Source organism: Sapajus apella, unplaced genomic scaffold (genome assembly GCF_009761245.1).
Source record: "Sapajus apella isolate SASKATOON/1434 unplaced genomic scaffold, GSC_monkey_1.0 scaffold30, whole genome shotgun sequence".
NCBI lineage: Eukaryota > Metazoa > Chordata > Mammalia > Primates > Cebidae > Sapajus > Sapajus apella.
This window is the reverse complement of record NW_022436970.1, coordinates 24185315-24199099: the sequence shown is the minus strand read 5'-3', so window position 1 is coordinate 24199099 and position 13785 is coordinate 24185315. Positions and strand designations below refer to the sequence as shown.

Below are 13785 nucleotides of genomic sequence, written 5' to 3'. Positions count from 1 at the left end.
TCTGTAGAGTCCCCATTCTCTGGGGTAGAACTTTCTCCCTCATTCTGCAGAGAGTCCCCATTCTCTGGGGTAGAACTTTCTCCCTCATTCTGTTGAGTCTCCATTCTCTGTCGTAGAACTTTCTCCCTCATTCTGTTGAGTCTCCATTCTCTGTGGTAGAACTTTCTCCCTCATTCTGTAGAGAGTCCCCATTCTCTGTCGTAGAACTTTCTCCCTCATTCTGCAGAGAGTCCCCATTCTCTGTGGTAGAACTTTCTCCCTCATTCTGTAGAGAGTCCCCATTCTCTGTCATAGAACTTTCTCCCTCATTCTGCCAAGAGTCTCCATTCTCTGTCATAGTACTTTCTCCCTCATTCTGTGGAGTCTCCATTCTCTGTGGTAGAACTTTCTCCCTCATTCTGTAGAGAGTCCCCATTCTCTGTGATACAGCTTTCTCCCTCATTCTGTAGAGTCCCCATTCTCTGTCCTAGAACTTTCTTCATCATTCTGTAGAGTCCCCATTGTCTGTGGTAGAACTTTCTCCCTCACTCTGTAGAGAGTCCCCATTCTCTGTGGTAGAACTTTCTCCCTTGTTCCATAGAGTCCCCATTGTTTGTGGTAGAACTTCCTCCGTCATTCTGTAGAGAGTCCCCATTCTCTGTGGTAGAGCTTCCTCCCTCATTTTGTAGAGAGTCCCCATTCTCTGTGGTAGAGCTTCCTCCCTCATTTTGTAGAGAGTCCCCATTCTCTGTGGTAGAACTTTCTCCCTCATTCTGTAGAGAGTCCTCATTCTCTGTCGTAGAACTTTCTTCCTCATTCTGAGCTTTTGCTTCATACATTTTCGGGTTCTCTTGTTGACTGCACATTTGTTCATAATTGTTATGTCTTTCTCACAGAGCGGTGCTCTTATCGCTGTAAACATTCATCTTCATACAGTTGTTTTCAAGAGGCTTTCTGTCTCACAGGAGTAGCCTCCCTGGCCATCCTGAGGCTGCTCTTTGGGTGCTCTTTTCCCATCATCTTAGTCTCTGTGTGAATCTTTGAATAGAAAGTACGTGTTCTGTAGACTGCAGAAAGTTGGGTCCTGTTTTCTTAATTCAGACTGACAGTCTGCTTTTGCTTGGTTGTTAAATCCACTCTCATTTGATGTTATTATTGATATAGCTGCATGGAGAGCTGCCATTTCACTTTTCATATGTCTTCCCCTCATTTATTTGTTTTCTTTTTATTTCTTTGCATTATTTTTAGTGAAGCTTTTTAAAACTTTTCTTTTTGCTTTAGGGATTGCTCAACTATTTACCATATTCATTTTCACGTTACTCAGCTTCAGATTTGTAATAGTTTAGTGACACACAAAACACTATTCCTATGTAGCTACGTCCATTCCCTTCTCCCCTTTTTATACATTCTGCTTTATAAACAGTCACGTTACAAACCTATGAATATGTTCTGATAATCATTATTTTATACAATCACTTTTCACACCAGTTTTAAAAGGAGAAATGTGTATTTGTACTGTCTTGTAAGCGGCCCTCTGTTTTCTTCCTGTGATTTCAATCACTGTCAAAAGTTTCCTGCTCACTGCCTCAAGAACTTCCTTGAGTATTTTTTGTCAGATGGGTCTGCTAGCAACAAACTCTGTTTTTCTGAAAGTCTTTCACCTTCAGTCTTGAAGGAACGTTCTGCGGAGCACTGGATTTGGGACCAACAGGTTTCCTCCCTCCGTCCCTTCCTTCCTTCCTTTCTCCCTCCCTCTCCCCATTCCGCACTATCCCTCCTCTCTTGTCTCCTTTCCTTTCCTTTGGCTACCTTAGGCCACTGCCTCCTGGCTCACATAGTGGCTGCTTAGAAGTCGTATGTTCACCTTATTGGGGTTCCCTTTTAAGTGATACATTATTTTATTGTTTTGGCTTTTGAGATTTTCTCCTTATTATTGACTTTCAGCATTTTATGTATCAGTTTGTGAGTCTCTATAGGTTTGCCCCAGTTGGAGTTCAATGAGAATCCTGGTTTGCAGGTTATTTTTTAAAACTAATTTGCAACATTTCAACCATTTTTCTTTTAACATTTTTTCATCTCTTTCTTCCTCTCTCCTTTCCCTCTAGTGCAGCCCATGTGTGTGCGTCCTTGGTGACCTCGCCGCATCCCTCCGTTCTCCGGCGCATGCCTGTGTGTCCTCGGTGACCTCACGTGTCCCTCTGTTCTCCGGCCCGTGCCTGTGCATCTTCGGTGACCTCACGTGTCCCTCCGTTCTCCGGCCCGTTCCTGTGCGTCCTCGGTGACCTCACGTGTCCCTCTGTTCTCCAAGCCTCTCCTTGCCTTTCTAATTCTACTTGCTCTCTGTGCTGGGTTTGTGTCATCTCCACTGATGCATCTTCAAGTCACTTTCTTCTGCCAGTTCAAATCGACTGTTGAGTCCCGACAGAGAATTACTCTCTTCAGCCATCCTGCCTTCCAGCTCCAGACTTCCTCGTGGTTCTTTTTTATAGTTTCTGTCTATCAGCAGTCTCTACGAGATGTGACATTGTCATCGTGCCTTCTTTTACTTCTTTAATCAAGATTTTCTTTAGTTCTGGGAGCATATAAAGGATATTTTGACGTCTTTTTCCATTAAATCCAATATCTGGTCATTGTCCCAGGCAGTTTCTGATGTCTTTTTTTTTTTTTTTTTTAATTTAAATGTGGGGGTCGTAGTTTTGCGTTTCTTTGCATGCTTCACAATGTTTTGTTAGAAACTGGGCATTTTAGACAATGTATTGTAGCAGCTCTAGATACTGGTCCCCCTGTGTGGGGCTTGTTTAGTTATTTGCTTACTTACTGGTGTGGTGACTTGTGAGGTTACTGGAGTGACGCCTAGCCCATCCCCCTACCCCCCAGCCCCGCCAGCAGTGTTATGCCTCTGGCTTGCTCCTTAGGGAGAGGTGGCTTCCATGTGCCCAGAGTCACCCTGGAATGACAGGATTTTGATAGAGATCTCTTCCTCTCTTTCCCTGACCACACCCAGCTATTAAATTCCACCAGCTGCCATTGGATTGCTCTACTGTTTTCAACAATATCTGGGACATAAATTACTCTACAATTAATCCAGTTAAGTTGTGCCTTATTTAAAGGAGAGCTTCTGATGTCCATGTTTGATATTTGTTTTGGCCCTGGAGGGCTCCTCTCAGCTATCACAGTCCTCAATCTGCATTAAATCCACGAATGTCCCAAATGCCTTTTATGACAACCTCCACGTTCTTGAGGAGACCCTGGGCTTTCAGCTTCTCCAGTGTTCTGCTGCAAATGAAGTTGGTTCTTTTGGGAGGAGATTAGAAACCATCTCTTTTACTTACTGCTTCTCACTCCAAGCAAAATCTCTGAGCCAGTGCTCTGGGCTGGGGATGGGGACACTGTCAGCTCCATGTGAAGGACGCCCTCCATCTCTCAGTTTGCTCTGGGCTGGGGATAGGGACACTGTCAGCTCTGTGTGAGGGACGCGCTCTGTCTCTCAGAGTTTGCTCTGGGCTGGGGTTGGGGACACTGTCAGCTCCATGTGAGGGACGCCCTCCGTCTCTCAGTTTTCTCTGGAGCTGGGGATGGGGACACCGTCAGCTCCATGTGAAGGATGCCCTCTGTGTCTCAGAGTTTGCTCTGGGCTGGGGATGGGGACACAGCTCCGTGTGAAGGACACCCACTGTCTCTCGGAGTTGAGTGCCTGATGGAGATCCCACTGGCCTCTCCTGGCCTGGAATAACTGTCCTGTCAGCTGGGCAAGGGCAGTTGGGCTCTGTCTTCTGAGTGTGCCACACCCAAGGCCCAGCCTCCCACCCATGAGTGGGAACCCCCACCCCTCCACCAGATTCCCTCAGGACCGAGTAGCCCCAGCAGCAGGCAGATGGGGAGGATGAGCAACACCGACATTCTGTCCCCCAGGGTCACTCTCCTGCTCCATCGGGGAGCTGCTGGAGGGAGCTGGGGTCCTCAGCTGCCCAACTCTGGAGGGGAGGGGAGGGGAGGAGGGAGTGGTTTTGGGGCTTTGGTTAAAATACCAAACATCTTCACTTTTCCTATTAAAGGCAATTTTAAAAAATCAGACCTTTTTCAATGGGTGTGTCTTCAGCTGCTGTTTGTCCTTAGGACCATTTCCAGAGACTTTAAATGGCTGGGGGTTTTGACTTCACCAGTTTCCTGGGGATGGGTTCACAGAGCACCCACAGCCTGAGTCTGGATTCCGGTATACCTATGGGAGCCGACAGTAACAGCCTCCACCTCTCAGTGCAGGCCAATGACAGGTGCCTGCTAATGGTTCAACACAGCTGAATCATTATTCAGAACAATGCTGTTGTGAATTCAACTGCACCCTCCAAAAAGAGTCACTGAAGTCCCTGGTCTCTGGAATGAGACCTAATTTGGTAGGTGGGTCTCTGCAGTTGTAACTAGTTAAGATGGCGTCAATTAAGGGGACCCCGATTATGACCATTGCCCTCTTAGGAGGGGAAGGCACAGGCAAGGGGAATGTCGTGTGGCAACAGAGGCGGAGACTGGGGTGATGGCTCCACACGCCAGGGACCGGCTGGGGCTACAGTGAGCCGAAAGAGGAAGCAAAGGGACCTGGCAGGTTTCAGAGGGCGCTCGGCCATGCCGACCCTTGACTGTGCCCTCTGGCCTCCAGAACTGTGAGGACAGGTTTCTGCCATTCAAGCCACCTAGTTTGTGGCCATTTGTGATGGCAGCCCCAGGAAACCAACCCAAAGGGCAATGGTTTATTTTTTTTAATGAGATGGAGTCTTGCTCTGTCGCCCAGGCTGGAATGCCGGGGGATGATCTCAGCTCACTTCAACCTTTGCCTCCCAGGTTCAAGTGGTCCTGCCCCAGCCTCCCGAGTAGAGTAGTTGGGATTACAGGTGCCCACCACCACACCGGCTAATTTTTGCATTTTTAGTAGAGACGGGGTTTCACCATATTGGTCAGGCTGGTCTCGAACTCCCGTCCTCAGGTGATCCACCTGCCTTGGCCTGCTGATGTGCTGGGATTACAGGCGTGAGCCACCACACTCGGCTGGCCGGGCAGTGGTTTCCATTCTTTCCTGGATACAACGCTTGTCACAGTGTGCTGTGGTGTTTCCTGGAATGCATGTCCCCTCAGTGGCCTGACAGCACCCACACCGCACCTGCGCCTCCACTGAGACACTCCCTTCCAGGCCAGCGCCCAGGGCGCTCCTGCTGGACAGAGCTCTCCCTGTGGACGACCTTTGCCTGAGAACCCCCACTGCCTGGTCTAAACTCCAGGGGGTCATGGGAATGTCCCTGCTGGCTCCCACCACAGCCCTTGTGGGGGCACAGACCCCAAAGCCAGGGAAGCTGCCTGTGTTGCCCCTCAGCCGCTGGGAGAGAGGCTCTCTTCCTCTGGAGCTGGGACTGAAGGACGCCCTCCTGCCGTGGAAACAGGGACTCCAGAGGCCAATTCCCCGCCTTGCTTGAGCCCCTGCGTCCAGTGGGGCCTGAGAGCTTGCCCCTGGGGTCTTCACCTTGGTGAGGAAGTAACGTCCCTTTTCTGCTCAGTCAAGTTTAATGTGGTATTCTGTCCCTTGCACCTGAAGGAGGCCTCATTCACAGGAGAGCTGCCGTCAACAGGGTCCTTGCTTCCTCCATGGGGTGGGGGGCACAGGGATGGGGCAGATGAAACAACAACTGTAGCTAAGAGGGAAGCCGGGCGAGGAGGCCGCCCTGCACAGCCGCCGCAGCCACTGGGCCTCACACCATGCCAGGAAGAAGATGGCTCTTGAAACCTTCATTTCTCTTAGGAAGCACAAACAGGGCTGAGCTGACACTCCAACGGTGTGCACAGCGCGGGAAGGATGCCACGTGTGAGCTGTCCCAGGCACTAGACCCGGTCCCTGGCCCCGGAAAGCCAGCGACCGCTTCACAGGGAGGCAGTGGTCCTGCACTTGGCTTCGTCTTAGGGAGTCAGGCACCTGTGAGGCCGGACAGAGGCAGCCGCTTCAGAGCCTGGTCTCCTCCGTTCCGCATTCCGCAGGACATGCCGTGGCTGTCACCGGGTGTGCGCCCCTCGCAGTGTGTGTGTGTGCGTGGGGCGGCCAGGTGGGCACGCCCAGAGCTGGCCCTGCTCATCCCAGGCAGTGCCTTTTGCTAGCGCTGGCCCCTCTGGGTAAACACCTCCCACTTCTCGTTTCTGGCAAGTTTGGGTTTGTCCCTGTGAACTCTCCATTGTTTTCGTCTTGCAAAATAACAACAGTATTTTTCAAATGGCAAAATTCCAACAGTTTTGTTTAAACGACTTGGTTCACCCAGATCTGTTTAATTAGGCGGCAGCCCAGGGCCAGTTGTTTCTGCCCCGGCCTCCGGCAGCGATGCTCTGCTCCTCTCCTGATGCCTGCGCAGAGCATTCCCCTGGCGGCCTGGCCCCAGCTCCGGTCCAGGCTTCCCATCACCTGGTGGACAGATAGAACCGCCCAGATGTGGGGCTGAGCCACAGCTGGGGTTCACTGCGCTTCCCAAACTGTTTTTAAAGTGTTTTGGTTCAATAAAGCTCTGAACAAGTTTTGCCAAGCACTTTTCCATTAATTTTTGAACTGGAGTGTGTTTCAAGGAAACCAAATCCCGAGATCCTGGCTGGAGACGCTCCGCTCGTGGAGGTGGGTGCTGGGCCCTCGGGGGCAGGGAAGACTCGCTCTTCACACGCAGGCGGGGCCTTGCTGCTTCGGAGAGGCAGGAAGTGGCGTCTGCCGAAGGGTGAGGGCACGTGAACCCACAGCACCACGGAACATGAGGGCACCTGAGCCCCTAACTCCGACACGCCACTGCAGGCCGGGAGCAAGGATGGGGTGGGCCGAGGGTCGATGCCGGGCACAGCTGCCCAGCACCCACCTGGGCCGTGGCTGGCTATGGACCCCCCCACAGTCCATCACATAAAACTCACCATCTCAGCCATTTTCTAATGAGCGTTCTCATTGTGCAGACGTCTCCACGTCATCTGCAGAGCTCCCTCAGCTTCCCAGACGGACGCCGTGCCCCCACCACCTGCTCTGTCTCCATGGACCTGGTAACTCTGGGGCCTCCAATGGGAGGCCTGGCACAAGGCTTATCCTTCTGCGCCTGCATCTTCACACCGTCCTGAAGGTGCACCCAGTGGGGCCCGTGTCAGAATTCCTTCCTTGTTAAGGCTGAGTCGTGTCCCCTGGGGATGGCCTGGGCCCCATTCTAGGTCCCTCCTGTGTCTACAGACACCCGGGTGGTCTTTCCCTCTGGCTGCTGGGAGCACCGGCGGGGCGGTTAGCTCTTCCAGCCCCTTTCTGTTCTCTCTGATGGCGCGGTGACTCTGTCTGTAGCTTCCTGGGGGCCTTGGTCCTCCCAGCGCTCTCTCACACGCCCCGTTTTCGTGGATGGAGGTGGGCTCCCTGCAGGTGGCCTCACTGGGGATCCCCAGGGTGCCTCGGGATGGGGAGTGTGGCAGGGGCGGGTCACGGTGAGCCCTGCATCGCAAGGTGCTGCAATTTCCACAGCAGCACAGGTGGGATGGGACAGCTCTGCAGAGTCCACCGGGGGCAGCGCCACCGCCCTCGGCACCAAGAGGCCCCCAGGGCCAGAAATCAGTGGGCTGGGCAGCAAGTTGTGCCCTGTCTCTCCCTCTGTCCCTGTCTCTCCCCCGGTCTCTCCCTCTCCCTCTGTCTCTGTCCCTCTCTCTCTGCCCTTGGCAGGTGTGGTGTCGGTCTCTTCTGAGGGCCCCCCCTCACCACTCCTGTGTTCTCAGGCTTTCAGTCCTCACAGGAGGCGGCAGGGCGCCTCCATCCTTGCCATGGGTCTGGACTAGGCACAGAGGGCGGCCTGCAAAGGCGGCTGCAGGCTGGGATCGCCCCTCCTGGTGGTGTGACTGTCTCGGGGCTGCAGAGGTATGCAGCAGAGTGACCGGGGACCAACAGTTCATGATGTGGGCGGCTGTGGCCTCTGGGCAGCCTGCAGTGAAGCAGGTGCCTCCTCACCACTGCTGCCCCGCAGTGCTCTGAGAACCCACGTGGGGCCTGTGGATCGGAGCAGGGTCTGGGGAGGGCCTGGAAGGGCCGAGGCAGTGGAGCCAGCCCCGGAGGAGAGGCTGCAGCTCCACCGTGCAGCTGGAGTGACCCAGGCACAGGACATGCAGGCTGGCCCAGGACGCGCTTTCCAACACGGGCTGTGCTTAGGTGTCGGCATTTTGGGTGCCTGTGCCCGGCCCTGCAAGTCTCCCACCCCGCACAGCTAGGGAGGGTGCCACTCACCTCCTGCCACCAGCACCTTCCCGCCTGCCCACCCCGTGAGTCAGCATCAGGGTTGCCTGGGTTTCCCTGAGTGCTTGGCCCACACTCATTAGCCGGGCTGTGCTGTTAGCTGTGTCTCTGCTGGCTCCCCGGCACAGCTGCCCCCATGCCCCCGGTCCCCCTGCACAGTCCCCACGCTGGGGCTAGGTCCTGGTCTTCAGGTCACTGAGAGCTGAGGGCCATGTGAAGACAGCTCAGCCCAGGGCCCAGGTTCTCCCCCGGCCTGCCCTGCTCTCCTCTTGCCACAAGCCTTTTGATTCTCCTTATTTTGTCACAAATTGGAGGCCAAGGAGGGGGCCCTGTCCACAGGTGAAGGCACAGAGCCCAGAGGACACAGCAAGAATTTTCACGGGGGGCTGGGGATGGCATCGGTGCACGTAGTTCCTGGAAATGGGCAGAGCCGCAGACAGCCAGTAAGCGTCCCTGGTGAGGGAACCATGGCAGTGACGTCCCCTCCTGACACCCTGCTCCTGTCCTGCAGGCTCGATTCTCTCATCACTGACAACTCACGCCCACCTGGACGGCCCCAGCTGGACAAGCCGAGGCTCAGGCCAGGAGGACACAGGGCAGTGGGACAGGAGCAAGGCGGGGTGTTCCAGGAGCCTGGCGCACCCTGAACTGGGCACTCACAGCCCCTAACCACCAGCCCTGCAGGGTCTGCACAAGCACTTGTGCCTGGAGTCAGCATCAGCATGTGGCCTGGGACCCCGTGGACCCTCACTGTCCACATGGGCATCTGTGCCTGGAGTTGCCATCAGCATGTGGCCTGGTACCCCGCCGACCCACACTGTCTGCACAATGTCCCCATTGGCTGTGGAAGTGAAGGGGGTGGTCCCAGAGCCCAGAGGTCACGCATTTTGAGAACTTGGAAGCTCTCTCGGCCTCTTCTGGTGGCGCGGTCCCTGTGATTGTGCTGGGCGTGCGGTGTGGGCACAGGAACAAGCCCTTGGCTAGGAGAAGGGGCAGCATTTTCTCCCCAGCACCTACAAGCAGTGAATGTTAGGTTTACAACTTCTGAGGGATTACAACTAGACCCTTTAGGGAAAAACAGAAATGCAATGAAAAGTGTCCCTGAGGGCCAAGGGCACCTGCGGTGGAGGGTGGGGTGCAGCTCCTCCTTGCAGCCTGAGCTCAGCTTCTGCACAGCCTGGGCTGGGGCAGCTGCAGGTGGCAGAGGTGGGGCCAGCTCGGGACAGCCCTCGTTTTGCTTGTCTTTTCTGAGGACTCATGGGAAGTCAGGGGTCCTCATCCTTCCAGCTCTCACCCCAGCAGGATGCCCTGAGGAAGAACACGGGGTCTGCGGGGCCTCGGGTTTCCCTCCACGTGCAGGGCTGGCAGTGCAGCCCCTGCTTGAGGAAATCGTGAGGACCATGACATCCTCTTCCTCCAGGGCAAGAGCCCTGCTGGCTCCCCAATGTCTTCAAACACAGCTGTGGGGGCCCCAAGGAGAAACTGAGGCAAGCTGTGACAGGGCCCCTCAGGACAGGAAAAATGTCTGAGGCCAACTGCTGCTGCACCTTGGGGTGGAGGAACCAGCCACAGCCGACGGTGCCCCCACGGGTGTCCCACATGGTGTCCGGGACAACCCAAGGATGCCAACAAGTGCTGGGAGCCCAATTGGAAAACAGGCTTCACCTAAAAATCCAGATTTCTGACTTCCAGCAACACCTGATCTCAGGGCCTCCCTCTCCTCCTTGACGAGAGGCGATTACTCCAAAGGCTGCGTGTGTCTCTTCCGGGGCGTGGTCTGTTGGGTCCCGACGCCACCTGTGCTGACATCACCTTTCCAGATCTGGACCCCAGCGCTTCTGTTTGTATCTTGGGTCACAGCCAGGGCGACGTCCTCCCCCAGGGCTGACGAGCTCAGTGCTTGGAGCCTTCTGGCCCCAGAACTCTCAGAACCCCAGTGGAGGTGGGGCCAGAGATTTCTGGGTTCCCTTCCAGGCCCACATGCACAGGACAATCCACTGTGGAAAATGCTGTCACCAGCAGTGAGCACTTAGGATTCTGGGGAACCAGCTCGAGGACCCCTGTCCTCCTGGGCTTCTGCTCGGCCCTGGGGCCCACCCTAGGGGCTGACGGGCATCTGGGATGGGTGGAGGGAGCTCAGGCTCCCCTGAAACCCTCCACGGGGGACATGCTTCCCATTCAGACACTAGTAGACGCTGCCTGTGTCTGAGTGCCCGTGGGACAGGAGGGAACTTTTCAGCTAGACCAAAGTGGCCTTCCTGGGGACCCAGTTTCAGGGATCGCTTGCTGGGGCTCAAGAGGACACCATATCCAGAGGAATTCCCAAACCATCGGTTTCTCTAACCCCCAAAATCCTGGAGCTGGAGCTGGGATGTCTGCCCAGGTGGCCTCGCAGGTGCCGTTTCTTGGCTTCTGGCTCCCCCTTGTGGAACAGTCTGAAATTACACCCACCTGCAGCAGCAGGACCGCAGCCCAGGACGCCTGCGCCAGGGAAGCGGGTGGGGTGGGGGAGCTGCTGTGGGGGCTCTGTGGGTTCTGCATGACTTCTGCAACTTACCTGGAGGTCTCCAGAATAAGGCATCTCTGTAAAGCAACACACAGGCCCGCGGGTGGTGCCCAGAGGCGGAGTCTGGCCCTGTGCAGGGGGCTTGGGGGGTTGGGTGTTCCTGGGTGGGACTGAGGGGCTTGCCCAGCTGCACCAGGGAGGCCCTTGGAGGCGCTGACCCCAGCGGAGGCCCCGACCCCCGGGAGGGTGCACCTAGGTCTAACCCTGGGTTGTTACCAGAGCCGAGAGGCTTGTTCCGTCTACTCTGTCATGGCCTTGCTGCCAGTTTCCCTGCAAGGTCCTAACAGGAGAGGAAGGCACAGGTGACCATCAGGGGTGCGGGGCCCTCACAGGAGATAAAGGTGCAGGTGACCATCAGGGGTACAGGCTCATGGGCCCTGGGAACGCAGCATGGGCCTCAAGGCATGGCCGTCGCTGACCTGGAATTGGATGAGACTGTGTAGAACAGTGGCAAATCCTTGCCCACCGTTCCTGGTGCCTGCCTGCTGGCCCTGCTGGACACCTGACACTCTGCTCTTGCCACCCCAGAGCACCAGGCCCCGTCTCAGGTCTGATCGTGAGCCGCTCTGATGACAGGCTGTGCTCTTATTTTCCCGGCCTCAGCTTCAACCTTCCCTTTCCAAGGAGTCTCCCAAGGCAGCCAGCCCCGCGGGTTCCTCCACAGCACGTACCTCCCTGTGGCCTGTGGCCACCTCCTCCAGCCGCAACAGGGCCATGGGGATCACACTTCTACATGTAAACCTGGAGATTCGGAGCCAGTGCAGCACTGCATGCTGGGGGCGCTGCCTCCAGAAGGAACGGTCCCTCCTCACAGAGCACCGCTCACTGCAGACATGCAGAATGCTCTCCCTAGGCCTCTGTGGCTGCAGGCCTGCTCAGAATGTCTAGGGCTGACCCGGGTCCAGAACCTAAAAGGCAATGAGGACAAGCCACAAGGCTGGTGGAAACAGGCCGTCCGATGCCCCGCCTGACCCCAGCCGGCTCCTTAACTGGAGCTGGAACCAGGTCTCATGTCCATCTAAGGACCCTTTGTGCGGCGATGATTTTCGTCAATCTAGCAGAGAATCCGTGCCACAGACCCCGCTCTGACCCCTTGCTGCGTGCCATTGTCTGCCGGAAACCTATTCATGTAACCCTCACAGCAGCAGCCCGAGGCGGGGGCGATTTTCGTTGATGGGGGAAAAGACCCCTTCCTCCTCCAGCCTCTACCTGCCCTTAACACATATCCATTTCTTGAGCTAAATCTTCAGCTGTCCCCAGTCAGTAACCACCTGATCTGATGCCGGTTGTTTCTACCTTTGAAAGCTGTAGGCTCAGGGGTTCAGGTTTTCTGAGGTTACCTACAATGTTATTATTCTAATAGTTTCACAGGTGGGTGGTTTATTTTCAAGGTGCAGGGGAGGAGGGTGGAGGGGGAGCAGCCTCTGATTTGCACTTGGCCTCCACCCCCCAGGCCTGAGTGTGTGACCCCATATCCTGGGCTGCTGGCTGTGGACTATGGAAGATTTCTACCGGCCCAACTCCCCTCACGCAAACTGCTCCGGCAGAAGCGAAAAAGACACGTGAAAGCCAAGCCAGCCCCAGCCAGGACGTGACTTCAGGGTGACCCCAGCTCTGTGCAGGAGGGAAAATCCCAGGCAGCCTCCGCCAGGACCAGATGCGTCCAGATCACTGAGCGGACACCAGCGACACCTTGTGGGGACACAGGAAATCGCGTCCTCGCAGAGCCAGGCCCCCGGAAACTCAGAATGCTCAAGCACAGATGAGCTGCTGAGGAGTTCCATTCAAAAGGCGCTGATGACGGGTATGGGGAAGAAAGGCAGCTTTATTGCTTCCTCTGGGGCTAAAGAAGCTGTGGGGGATGGCGGGTGGGTGTGGGGCAGCCCCTCAGCTGGTTGGTGAAACTCCCCTGGGGCCCCAAGCACACAGCTCGGCCAGGATTCCGGTGCCGGGGCCCACCTTGACGGGAAACAACGCTGTAGGACATGAAGACACGGAGCTCCCGGCACAGAGACTGCGGCGCCTGCTTAGAAAACACGGAGGAACTTTCCTGTGACAGAGACCTCCACGCACGGGCGCTGCTGCAGGTGATGGCACACACACAGGTTTCCAGGAGCACCCCCGGTGCAGGACACACAGAGAGAAGTAACGCCTGGCCCAGAGGCCTTCCCAGCTTCACAGAAGCAAGGAGCCCGGCTGAGCGGCATTCCACAGGCTTTCTCCATCAGGGTGTGCTCACGGCCAAGTCAATGAGGAAACCTGTTCCCAGGCAGGTGGGCCATCTTAAGGGATGCGAGCTTCACAGGACAGCTGCTTCTACATCTAGAAATGGGGCTCGAGTGTGGTTTTACGAATCTGAAAAGGGTGGAAAGGCGCGTGGTCGCAGCAGTCTCTGGGCAAGGATTTACACTGGGGGCTGCAACGGAGCGACACTTGGAAACACCCGTTTGTGCAACGTGCCTTTAGAGTGTGTGAGAACAGCTCTGTATGTGAGGACTCAATAACTTGTTTCTGCTGAAAAGCAAAATGCGAGTATAAAACGAGTGTGTCTTAGCCAAGGGCAGCCCGTCTGAGGGACAGCTGCAGCTGATGTGGACACAGGCCTTCATGGAGCCTCCATTTTATGACATTTGAGTAGGAATGACTTTGTGTTTTAACATCGAAGAAAGAATGTGAATGTTAGGGAATGACAGACATTAAACTTTCATTCTAATTCTCAAAATGCCAGAGTAAGACAAACCCCTAACAGTAATAGTGAAATAATTAGGGCTCGTTTTCAGTAGAAACTCAAGCTGCTTCAATATGGAAATAAAATTTTGAGAAACAATACAAAAGAAAGCAAGAAAGCAGGGGTGACGCCCCACACTGAGAGGCGGGAGACGCCGTCCCAGCATCTGTGCCCTGGGCTCGCCTGGCAGGGGTGACGCCCCACACTGAGAGGCGGGAGAGGCCGTCCCCGCATCTGTGCCCTGGGCTCGCC

At 55.4% G+C, this 13785-nt stretch overlaps 1 protein-coding gene and 1 long non-coding RNA gene across 2 annotated transcripts in view; both read right to left on the bottom strand.

Moving 5' to 3' along the window:
• Positions 1 to 341: 341 nt before the first annotated feature.
• On the bottom strand, positions 342 to 3556 carry LOC116561823. Its single transcript, XR_004273622.1, has 2 exons — positions 2263 to 3556; positions 342 to 2114 (listed from the first exon to the last, which is right to left on the bottom strand). It is a non-coding gene; the product is annotated as an uncharacterized LOC116561823 (long non-coding RNA).
• A 9056-nt stretch (positions 3557 to 12612) lies between these two features.
• ATP9B (ATPase phospholipid transporting 9B (putative)) overlaps positions 12613 to 13785 on the bottom strand; it is a 291524-nt gene continuing 290351 nt past the window's right edge. The window contains exon 33 of the mRNA XM_032293812.1: positions 12613 to 13785. This exon is cut by the window's right edge and continues 534 nt beyond it. The gene's annotated coding sequence lies outside the window, so the exon portion shown is untranslated.